The 12,234-nt window shown below is 42.4% G+C and overlaps 2 long non-coding RNA genes across 2 annotated transcripts in view; both read left to right on the forward strand.

The window, feature by feature from the left end:
- LOC309373298 overlaps positions 1 to 1,403 on the forward strand; it is a 95,131-nt gene extending 93,728 nt beyond the window's left edge. The window contains exon 2 of the long non-coding RNA XR_014169956.1: positions 490 to 1,403. This is a non-coding gene — a long non-coding RNA (uncharacterized lncRNA). The remainder of the gene's footprint in view (positions 1 to 489) is intronic.
- A 9,081-nt stretch (positions 1,404 to 10,484) lies between these two features.
- Positions 10,485 to 12,050, forward strand: LOC309373299. Its single transcript, XR_014169957.1, has 2 exons — positions 10,485 to 11,535; positions 11,776 to 12,050. It is a non-coding gene; the product is annotated as an uncharacterized lncRNA (long non-coding RNA).
- The last annotated feature ends 184 nt before the right edge of the window (positions 12,051 to 12,234 follow it).

A 12,234-nucleotide genomic window follows, 5' to 3' on the forward strand; every position in this document is an offset into this window, starting at 1 on the left:
AGTACCATCAAAATAGAAAGTGGGGAAATGTACCAAATCAGAGTAACAGTGCTTTAAACAAAATTACTAACTTTGTATAAGAAAATAGGGTATATATAAGTGAATTACATACATATTTAATACGTGCATTATACCTGGTACCTTAAGGCAGTAGGTTTCCCTTTTGTGTTTGTCGCTATCTTGTAATTGATTGATTTTGATAGGCCAGTTAAGTACAGACAGAGCATATGCACAGATAGTTGCACGTGTTTTTTTATTATTATTATTTATTTATTTATTTTAAATACCCACCCAAGAAGTGTACACAGTCAGGCAATTGTAAATGTTCTTGTGCAATTTGCTGGTTATTTGCAACTGTAGGAGATAAAAAGAAATATATAGAAGCTCTTGGTGCACCCTTAGTAGCATACTCAAAGAGAAATGAAAGCAAGAGTATACCAGAAATAGTTATGAGAATAAGGGTGGGGGGGGAGGAAGTAGTGGGCATAGAAAGGGAAGTAGTAGAAAGTGGCAACTGATCCAGTCACCTCAAAACACTGAAACAAATAATCTGCAACATCTAGTGCACCAGTGTGGAGTCTGATTTCCCACTATTGCATTATCCCCATATTGGGTAAACCCACTTTTACAGGGGGAAAGCATTGAGATTTGTGTTGTTTGACTGTGGACTGTGCAAATTAAATTGGAACGCAAACAGTTGCAAACACACAGTAGACCACGGTTACCAGATGTCCCCGGATTCACCAGTCTGTCCCCAGACAAAGTCACCAGTCTGTCCCCAGAATGTCCCTGGATTTTAACGTTCCCTTATTTATGCCTGGGGACTTCTGGCGAGGCAATGATGGTGGGTGCCATGGCAGGGAGCAGCACCGGAGGTCCCAGCCATGTCAGAGTTCCAGCCAGCCAATCCGCTGGTTGGGGGGGGGAGGCTATTTAAACCAAGGCACAAGCCAGAGAGCTTCCTTCTAGCTTGCTTCCTTGATCAATGTTCGCCCTGAAATCGCGTGGAGACACCCGCAGAAGAGCCCGCGGTGCTCTGCTGCTGCGGGCTCTGCGCACCTGAGTTGGGGGGGGGCAAGTGAGGCGGTGAAGAACAGGAGAAGCCTAGAAAAGAGCTGTGCTGCATTGAGAGAGATGGAGCCTTGTGTGTGTGTTTTAATGTGTGTTTTCCCAAGCCCAGCGAGTGCCTTTACTCGATCTCTCTCCCCCCCCCTCTTTTTTGGGGGCGTTTGTGTGTTTGTAGATGGGCTTCTCCACCTGCCTTGTGTCAAGGTGCATGCCTGACAACTTTGGGGTCCCCCCCCCTAAAAAAGGTGAAGAACTCTTGGCAACCCTTTCCTAAAGTAATAAAGCATGAAATTTTAAAAGTATCCCCGGATTCCTTGAAAAAAATCTGGTAACCATACAGTAGAGTCCAATGTGGACAAGCCCTTAGTTAAAAGGTTAAAATAAATACAGCTCTATACTGTATTTAGTAGGGCTAATGAAGGTGCGTGGGTCTTTATATGTGTTGCAGTTTAATACGTTTTGACATGTTCTGTTCCTTTCCCTGAGCCTGTGAGCAAGACCCAAATACAAATTCACATAAATAATCTTGGTGAATGTGAACTACAATCCTAAATGTTCCTAAAATACAATCCTAAATGTTCCCATAAATGTGTCAGTCTTAATCAATCACAAATCTGTATAGGACTAAGGATGCAATTTACCTCTCTTTAAATAATTATGGCTGTCAGGGTTGTGGCATGTAACAAAATCCAGTTGGATAAATCAAGTCTTTTTTTTTTGGATGAAAGCTAGGCAACCTTTCCCTTAGAACTAATACAGAATGAGACTTTTGAATGTTTAATTTCAACAAATATCCCTTTCATCTCAGGTCTTGTGAACTAAAACCTTGGATGTGAATATGCTGAGTCGTGTAGGAGGAAAGGTCTGTCAGTGGCTGCTAGGCATTGTGGCTGTGCTCTTCACGGTTGGAAGTAGTGTTCTTAATAGCCATTGCTGAAAACCACAGGAGGGAGAGTGCTCTTGTATTTGGGTCCTGCTTGTGGGTTTCCCACAGGCATCTGGCTCGCCACTGTGAGAACAGGATACTAGACTAGATGCACCATTGGTCTGATCCAGCAGGCTTTTCTTACTTTCTTTGCATGACTTAAATCTTTTGGACATTGTTTTTAAATGTTTTCAAGCATAGTGTCCAGAATGTACAAAGCAAGTGGAACAAGCTAATTAAAGACCTACTTGCAGTGGTGGATTTAACTTGTTAATTCAGGGCAGCGTACAGGCATAGCCAGCATTCTCCTCTATGTTTGACGGTGCACCATTTCCAGGCCTTTCAGATTATATTTCTCATTGTAAAATCTTGCTGTGTTTTTCCCCAGCGGTAATAAAAATCTTCTAGCCAAATGTAGCCTATAAATCACTAAGAGCATGCAGTAGGCTGAATACTCCTAGAACTTCTATTTTGTGGTAACATATCTGAAATGTTTCAGAACTCCTGCTGAACCTGCTGCCTCCTGAGATTTGGACTAAAGGGCCTAAAGAACTGTTAGTTCCATCTAATTAAATAATATATATTAACCAAAGCTTTGTTTGATGTGATGTCTTATCTGTCAGAAACCCTGAGCTTATATTAAGAACTCATATTTTAAAAGTCAAATGTTAGTGTTCATTTTATAATCATTGTTTTATTAAAGATTTTCTTGATTTACAAAAGTGTGTGCAATATCTCTCGTGTATATTATTTTTCATGTAGCATTTTTACAAATCAGTTTCATTTGTTGAGACATTGGGTAGAAAAGGGGAAAGAGGTGGAGGGGAGGGAAAGATGAGTGGGATCGGGTGGCAATGTTTGTATTTTACTTACTATGTGTAGGGTTTGGTGTCAGCGTTGCTTGTGTAGGTTCTTTGCTGTTCACTTGTGTTTATTTGGTGATGAGAGAGGTTGGGGTTGGCCTAGGTTGTGGTTGTTCATTTGTGGTTGGCTGTGGTGGTCTTTGTTTTCTTTGTGTGAGTGGGGTGGGTGGGTGTTTTGGATCAGGTTTTTATAAGGAATTGGTGGTGGATTACAGGAAAAAAAGGCGGACATTCAGCCCTTGTATATCAACGGGGAACGGGTGGAGAGGGTGGCGGAATTCAGGTTTTTGGGAGTGACTATCGATCAGGGCATGACTTGGAGCGCAAATACCACTGCTCTGGTGAAGAAGGCCCAGCAGAGAATTTATTTCCTCAGACTTTTAAAGAAGAACAATCTGAGTGAGAGACTGCTGGTGTCCTTCTACCGAGGCTCCATAGAGAGCATTCTCACATACTGTATTTGTGCTTGGTTCTCCAGTTGTACAGCTAGGGAGAGGAAGGTGCTCCAGAAGGTCATAACCACAGCCCAAAGGATTATTGGTCATCCTCTCCCATCTTTGGAAGAACTGTACGGTTCCCGTTGTCTTAGGAAAGCAAACAACATCCTGCAGGATTCATCTCACCCGGGATACAGTCTGTTTGCACTACTGCCTTCTGGCAGGAGATATAGAAACATCAAGTCAAGGACAAATAGACTGAAAAATAGTTTCTATCCAAGAGCTGTGGCCTTTTTGAATGCTGTAACTCGATAGTGTGACCTGGGAGTTTGATGGGTGTGGGTGTGGCTGGAATGTGGTTTGTTTGGTTGTTGTTGTTGTTTTGCTTTTGTTGTTTTAAGGGATGGCATCCAATTTCGTTGCACATGTGCAATGTTGCACTTGTGTAATGACAATAAAGAATCTATTCTATTCTATAATGATTTTACAATCATTAGAAGATTGAAAATAAAGTATTGATGACAGCCTTGCATGCCATTGGCCTTTTTTCTCCTTGGGTGCATTTCCAGGGGGGTTCTGCCCACATGGAAGACCTACTTGGTCTGAACCGCTAACTCATATGGATATATGTAATCATGCACTTGGGCGTAGCCAGGATTTTTGTTGGGGGAGGGAGGACTTTTGTTAGGGGGGACAGAACTGATGTGATTGGTCAGTTAGTTATTTCTATGGTTTCACTTGATCCGGGGGGGGTGCAACTGCCCCCCTCGGCTATGCCCATGATCAGACACACACATTCTCTCTCTCCCCTCTTTCTGACTCTTTCTTCATCCTCACTGTACTCAAACTTCTCCCTTTTCCATTCTTCAGCTGCCTTAAGTGACAGAGATGTGTAGCCCTAAAATATTCTCTTGTATGAAGGTACTGTATCCAAATGTCTTCCATTGTTTAAAACTGCCATTTTTTTCTCCATTCCTTCTTTACCCAAACTTCCATTGTTTTAAGCCACCGTGTTTCCTCTCTGTGTCCCTCCTTTCTCATTCCCATGCCATAGTCAACACTGTTGTTCAACCTGTCTTCTCTTTTGCTTTCCTACCCTAACCTTGACTTCATGCAAACCTAGGATAATGGCACCGCACATCTTCCAAAGGGGTTGCACAATAATAGCCTTACATTTTATTTATAGGAAGAAGGGGAGGGTGTGTGACAGCAACAGCAGCAGCTTGAAGAAATGTTGCCACTCTAAAAGCAACCTTGGCACAACCTTTGGTGGAAGAAGCGATTCACACAAATGCACTCCCTCAGCAAGGAGTCTGACTTCATAGCCCTGTATGAGATGACTATGTGGGAATTACCTGCCTGGCCCCAAAGTAAAAACTTAAATTCCATTGATTTCAAAGGGGGGGAAAGTGCTCACATCTCTCCTGCTTCAACCAGCTGGACTTAAAAGAGCTTAATTTGGGTCTGGATCACACCCACTATTTCATTAAATTAACTAGAGGAAAGAAAATCATACATTATTTTCAGGTAACATTTCACAGAAAATTTTACAGTGTAGGATTCTCAAATGAGCAAACAAATCTCATTTTAACACATTATTCAGATCAAAGCCACAGATTTAACACCCAGACCATTGGGACATTCTACATTCAGCCCTGTTATAATGCATGGCAGTTTCAGATCAGCATCAGGTTTTTGACATCTTGCTAATTGTTTCACGTTGTTGTCAATGATAGGCTTACCATGAAGCATTCATTGTGAAGTACTTGGTGCGGGCAGCTGGTTCTCATTTTCTTGCCTCCATTGTCCTCCATCTCTGAATCGTGGTGTTTTGCTTTAAATGAATTCCAGTCCTGAGCAGTCATTTTGCATCAGGTATAAAAAAGTTAAGTCCAGCAGTGATTCTTGGTACAGTATTCTTCATATTAAGTATACATTACTGTTGCATGAATATTTAAGATTAGTCTATCAGAAAAATTATTATAAGTACAAGGATATCCATTGTTAGAATCCAAAATGTTTTCATAAACTACATGAGTTTTGGAAGGGATATTATGACTCATTCCTGAGAGAATGAATCATTAAGAGAATGTTCCACAGCAAATATGTTGCCCTGTAACTATCAGTTAGAAATCTTTCTTCATTACAACATTCTACCATTTATCCATATATTCTCCAGCCAGGAAGGGGAAATCATTTTCCTTTACGTGAAATCTTGTGTGATATAAACAGGGTATGTGGAGAGAGCTAGCATGTTGAGGACATAACTACAGGTGTCAATTTTGAATTCCAGATGGGCAGGGTATAAATAATAAAGTATTCTTCTTAATTATTTATTTCAGCTACATTTCACTCTCGTTTATTCTTTCAGAATAAACTGACTTCTGTCTCTGAACTTCAGGATGTTTTAGCCATATGTATACTTCAAGAATTGTGCAGGAACATCAAACTAACATTTAAGACTAACAACTCTGGATTGCTATTCACATGGTGTTCTTAGCCTAAAGTTATCTATTGTACATTGTATACATGATCTGAGAAATATACCCCACTTTCAATCATTATTTTCAACCATGTTTGATTTACCTTTAAGCTGAAAATTCTAGTGTCTACTCCAACTATTTTTCGGTCGTGGCTTACAGGATTCAGCCTGTCAAGACTATTCACTTCACTGTTCATAGATCAGATAAAGTATATTATAGGGTTGTCAGTTGAGCACCTTCAAATCCTGTTCAGATAAATATTTAGTTAAGTCGGTTGTCTCAGTGCTCTGGGATGATTATTGGCTGGCTGACAGTGCTTTTTAATTAGCTTTGAAATTGCTCTTTTTTTCCTTCTATGAAGGAATGCAAACTCATCTGGCTTTAGAATAAGGGAAGAAATCTGGCTGCACAGTTTTGAAAACTTGTATGGCTGCATCCAAGTACATACTGATATCTTCCTCTGCCATGGATAAAACTAGATTGGTTTTTTGATATACAAACACCAACCTGATTTTTTGTTGTGGCAGAACACAGATGTATTCTTATTCATATCCAGTCATATAGTTTGAAATGTAGGCCTTTCTTCTATTAACAGAGAACCACTTCATAATACTATTATATATTTATATGATTTCTTCTACATTCATATATTTAAATCAGTGGAAGTTCCTCAACTCAGGGCTTATCCACAGTCCCTTTTGTCCTGATACTTTCCCCTGGGGAAAACTGCTCTTTAGCACTCATTTGGAGCAAAAAGCCATTTGGATTTTCTCCAGGTTGACGTTTGCTACAATATAGCGCCAAAGAGCAGATTTTCCCTGGGAAGGAGTGGGGCAAGTGGCAAATGGCTTGGACCTGTGCCTAGAAATTGTGGGTCAAGCAGGAAACCACTCAAACACGGGACAAGCGTGTGGACGAGCCCTCAGTTAAAAGTATAATTTCATAGTAAAATTCAGAGATCAAGCAATCATCCTGATACAAAATTATCTAATTACGTGAGTCATCTGCAGTAGCTGATATATTATTTCTTGGGGCTCACACTATCACATTCTTGAGTGACAAAAATAGTCCACCCACAGATAAGAGCACATGTACTGACAAAATTACAGTATGAAATGCATACAGCCAAATAGCTTCACACACACACACTCACAACATACACACACACACACTCCATATTTTCCATATGTTATCAGTGGTCATTGTTTGTGCCACTGCAGTTTCATGAACTGGTATTGGAATAGGAAGCTTTCTCAGGTCAAAGCTATCCGTGTGCTTATGTCCGCTGTGCAGTATTGGTAATTACCAAATAATATCCAGCAAGAACGTGTTTAATTCATGACCAAGAAATTTAGTGATTAAATTGTTATTGTGCAGTGCCTTCAAGGTGTATGATGCGTTACAGAATAGCGTAAGCAAAAATTCAGTTACCTGCCCCAAGGAGAAGGCAGTGTACATTGGAGGGGGGCACATGTAAGGAGATGCATTCTTCTAATACTAGAATTTGGGTTCAACCAATGATAATGATTGGCGGCAAATTCAGAACAGGCAAAAGGAGGTGCTTCTTCACAAAGCACATAATTAAGTTATGGAAGTCACTGCACAAGGTGTGATAGCAGCCACTACACTGGACGGCTTTCAAGTGGGGTTAAATAAATGCATGGAAAATAAGTAGCCGTGTTACTGTAGGGCCATAATGATAACTCTCACATCCTGGAAACAACAGGGGAAAGCTATTGCATTCATAGCTTGCTTTACAGCTGCCGTGGGAAATACAGTGCAGCAATGCTCTTCTTTAATTCTTCTTCAGCTTCATCCCCTCCAGTGGCCTTCCTGTGGGCTCTGTTGCCACCACTTTTTCCGTAGCTCATTAGCGATCAAGTGATGGGCCACCCTTAGGAGGATGGGTGCAAAACAGAGGCCTTTGGATGCTCACTGCTGGAGTGCAGCTTGCAGTAGAAAGGTGAATATTTGGTGCTTCAGCTTGCAAATGCACCTGATTAATCTCTGCAATCATTTGTAGCACAAATTGACCAGATACCACACTCCTAATTGTTTTTGTTAAAAGGGTTGTTTACTCCTCTCTCCGCTGCCCCAGGAATGAAAAGTGAAGGTTGGAATACATCCCTTAACAGTGAATTTCCGTTATTCTGGAAAATTTCTTTGAAAAGGCTGCAGCCGGTAGCATGAGTCATGCAATATGTGTGCTTCATTTCAAACATGGTGAATCACTTTTTAAATTGAAATGATGCATCTATCATGAGCAGATTTTTTTAAAAAAACACCTCCACTTAAGAAAGTTGTGTGCCATCTGCATAGGACATTTTGGTGTTCTGAAAAATGTATGGAATATAAATGCATGTGAGCACAATCTGCTCTCTCTTCATTTAATGTCTTAAAGAAGTCAGCGGCCAAATGTGAAAGAATTGGTTCACTTGAAAACATTACATCCTGGCTAGACTTAACAGATGTCGTTAATTGATGGAAACAGTTGAGTTAGTGCAATTCTGCATTCAGGTGAGCTGCTGTCTCTGGAGGCAGAGCATAGCCATCCCTCCTAGCAGCCAATGATATCCCATCCCCTTTTAAAGCCATCTGATTTGTTGGCCATCAAAGTTGATGGTTCCATCCAGTCTTTTGGTCACCCTACCTTCCACCCTACCAATGTAGCATCAGCAGTCACTGGCAATAACCAAGGGGTGGGGAGCCTGTGTAACCCTCCAGATCATGGGTCAGCAAACTAAGGCCTGCTGGCCGGATCAGGCCCAATTGCCTTCTAGATCCGGCCCACGGACGGCCCGGGAATCCAGGCAGCCGACATTGCACGCTCGCGACGGCAGGCTTGGGGATCAAAAGTGAGGCGGGTGGCTGCTCAAGACAAGCCCCTTCTTCCGTTGCGTGCATGCAGCAATCTTCTTCTGGGGTGGGGAGTGGGGAAGAGGGAAAGGAGCTACAGTTCGGATTTCCACCATGGAGCTGCTAGTGACTGACCTCAGGAAGGGCAGTGGCAGGGGCTCGGAGGTGCCTCGGGAGCAACGCCCGCCAGTGTCTGTGGCGGTGGTCCCCATAGGGGGACACAGGGAGTGCCTGGGTGGCTGCACTCCAAAGCAGTTCTGTGCTCCGCTGGGGAGGCCACTCATTGGCTACACGGTGCAAGCCATGGAAAGGTAAAACAGCCGCCGCTGCCGCCTCGTCTTCCCTCACGGGGGAAAAGAACATTTTTGCTTGAGTGGCGCTGGCCTGACAGCATGGCCAGCTGCTTTTCCCTTCACCCACACATGCACACATGGTCTCCAGGGCTGATGGGAATGATGCGCTTACTTCAGCCGCCCACCCCGCCTTACGAGAGAAATAATAGCTGTCAACACGTAAAACGCAAAGGAAGTAGCGTGGGTGTATAAGGGAACACCCCCCATCACTTTTTTCCCTCAATTTTTTTTGTTGATTTTCAACATTTATCACAAAAAATAACATAACAAAACACACAACAAAGAAAAACACATTACACTACGATAAACTAAACACAAAGAAAAATGGTTTCTTCAAATACCTAATTCTCGTTACATTGATAACTGACTTCCTCGAATCCCCTCTAACTGAATTTCATTATATCACCTATATAACAGTTCTCCAAATTCATATTTCTGATAATACCCCCAAATCACATTTGGGCAATGTTGGGGTTGGTTCCAATAAGGGTTTTTGCCAAAAATGCGGTTCATAATCATGGCAACATATAGTCTGGGCCCCCACAAGGTCTGAGGGACAGTGGACCGGCCCCCTGCTGAAAAAGTTTGCTGACCCCTGCTCCAGATCTAGTCAATATTCTGTCTCTCATCAACCCCAACCAGCGCGGTCAATGGACAGAGATGATGAGAACTGCAGTCCAACCGCACCGGGGGAGTCACAAGCTCCCCATCCTTTCAATAAACTGAAAATATTGCTCTTTTGGCCTACATGAAGTAGAGAAAACTGGGCTTTTTAAACAGGCTTTCCTTCCAGAAAGGGCTAGACTCTGCCTTCAAAAGGACACACATCACTCCATCTGGGGATCATCTGCGTGCAGAATTTGAACATTAAAAATGTTTTACCACAGATGTTTCTTCCACCATATGTTCCTTACATCTACTGAAGAAAATGCAACATCTTGAAAGGATTGCAACAGCCAAACAAGTGTAATTTATTACTTTTATTTGAATTGCCTGCAACAGAAGAAAAACACGCCTACAAGAATGCAGGCTACAAAACCAACAGCTCATGATTGGCATTTTTAAAAACAATTTTAAAAATGTTGAAGCAAATGGGAAGGAAACAGATTAGACACACAGCTATGTTTTTCCAAAGCAAACTTTTCCAAAGCAAACCCATCCCAGTATTTTTATAATGACTTCTGAATCATGTTCTTTTTCACAGGGTTTGATGATTGGTAATCATCATCATCATCTGTCCCATCTTGCCTTCCATCAGCCTTCAGAACCAACTGATGATATCCTGGATAAAGACACAGATTTATATGCTAGTTTTGCATTTACACAAAATTTAAGATAAAAATGTGTGGAACTGGCAAGAAGAGGAAATATTCTGATAAACTATACAGAAGTTGTTGTTGTTGTTGTTTAGTCGTTTAGGCGTGTCCGACTCTTCGTGACTCCATGGACCAGAGCACGCCAGGCACTCCTGTCTTCCACTGCGTCCCGCAGTTTGGTCAAACTAATATTCGTAGCTTTGAGAACACTGCCCAACCATCTCGTCCTCTGTCGTCCCCTTCTCCTTGTGCCCTCAATCTTTCCCAACAGGAAGTTGTTAGTAAAACAGAAGTTAGTAAAACGCAAACCTGCCTTTGAAAGAGCAGGTTTGCTGCTGCTGCTATTAAACAAAACATTAATGTGTTTTAAAATGCCAGTGCTTCTTCTCAATCACAACTGCCCCAATGAGTGTGAGCATACCTTACTCCTTCCCACCCTTCAGATCACATGTGATTTTGTGTTTGTGTATGAGAGAGATGATGATGCCTTACTGAGTACTTTGCCCTCACAAGGTGATTTACAAAGCATAAAAACACAATTACCCCCAAAATCCCCACAAAACAGCAATCCTGCAGCAGCTAAAGATTTATTTTTCCAAGTACAGCCCAGTTCAGCCCAATGTGTAAATAAATGTGGCCTTGGAGTGGCATTAAAAAAATGACCAACGGGAGTTATACAGTGGTACCTCGGGTTAAGAATTTAATTTGTTCTTAATCTGAAACTGTTCTTAACCTGAGGTACCACTTTAGCTAATGGGGCCTCCCACTGCCACGCGATTTCTGTTCTCATCCTGAAGCAAAGTTCTTAACCCGAGGTACTATTTCTGGGTTAGCAGAGTCTGTAACCTGAAGCGTCTGTAACCTGAGGTACCACTGTATATTATTTACCTTCCCACCAGAGCGGTACCTATTTATCTACTTGCACTTTGAAGTGCTTTCGAATTACTAGGTTGGTAGGAGCTGGGACCGAGCAACGGGAGATCACCCTGTCGCGGGGATTCGAACTGCCAACCTTCTGATCAGCAAGCCCTAGGCTCTGTGGTTTAACCCACAGCGCCACCCGCGTCCCTGTTCTTAGTCTGCCTTAGTCTATTCTTAGTCTTATTCTTAGTCTGTCTCAAACTACCATCTTCCTTTTCACCCACAGACAGCCTGTTGACATCAGCCTCAGTGGAGGGATGGCAAATCTTGATTCCCAAAAGGCTCTCTCCTTCCAAAAGAGTTTCCTAAAATGGTTGGTTCCCATAGCAACATATTGCCTGTACTGTAGTGTACTTGGATAACTACTTAAGTCCAAAACAGCTATCTTTGCCTAACAAAAGATGTGCTGGACCAGGCCTGTCCATTTTGAGCCCATTACCCTTCTCCTGTCCTTATCTCCTAACAACATAATTCACGTTCTCCTTGGCTGCTGCCCTAGTGGGGCTCTAGCTGCCTCTCTAGTCCTCGCTATTATTTTCTTGTCGTGCACCAGAATAAAGATCATCTCAGCTTGCAGGAACAGGATGGGAGAAGACACAGCACCTCTTAATCTACCTCGTATTCCTTTTTCTAACGTTGGCTGTGACAGTGCGAAGTCAGCAGTTGCCAACAGATCAGACGCTGCCCTTGGCGTAGCGAACACGTTCTGACAGCCACTTCGAACAGCAGGCTGGCACCTCTGTTTGTGAGTGGCTCTAATCCCCAGCCAAGGCCAGAGCCAGCTGTTTCTATTAGGTTCCACTCAAATAAAAGAGCAACTTCTGTACAGATCGTTGGCAGCATGGAATGTGCATGCAGCTCATAACAGCAGCACAGGAACTTTACTGGAGCAAAGAAAAGACTAAATGAAAAACTCTGCCTGTCCATGATGATGCAGACCTAACTGAACCCAATGACCTCTGTACGCCACTTAAGTATGATCCAAAAACTGCACCAAAGACGCTTGTGAGTT

Source organism: Podarcis melisellensis, assembly GCF_964234715.1.
Source record: "Podarcis melisellensis genome assembly, chromosome: 6".
NCBI lineage: Eukaryota > Metazoa > Chordata > Lepidosauria > Squamata > Lacertidae > Podarcis > Podarcis melisellensis.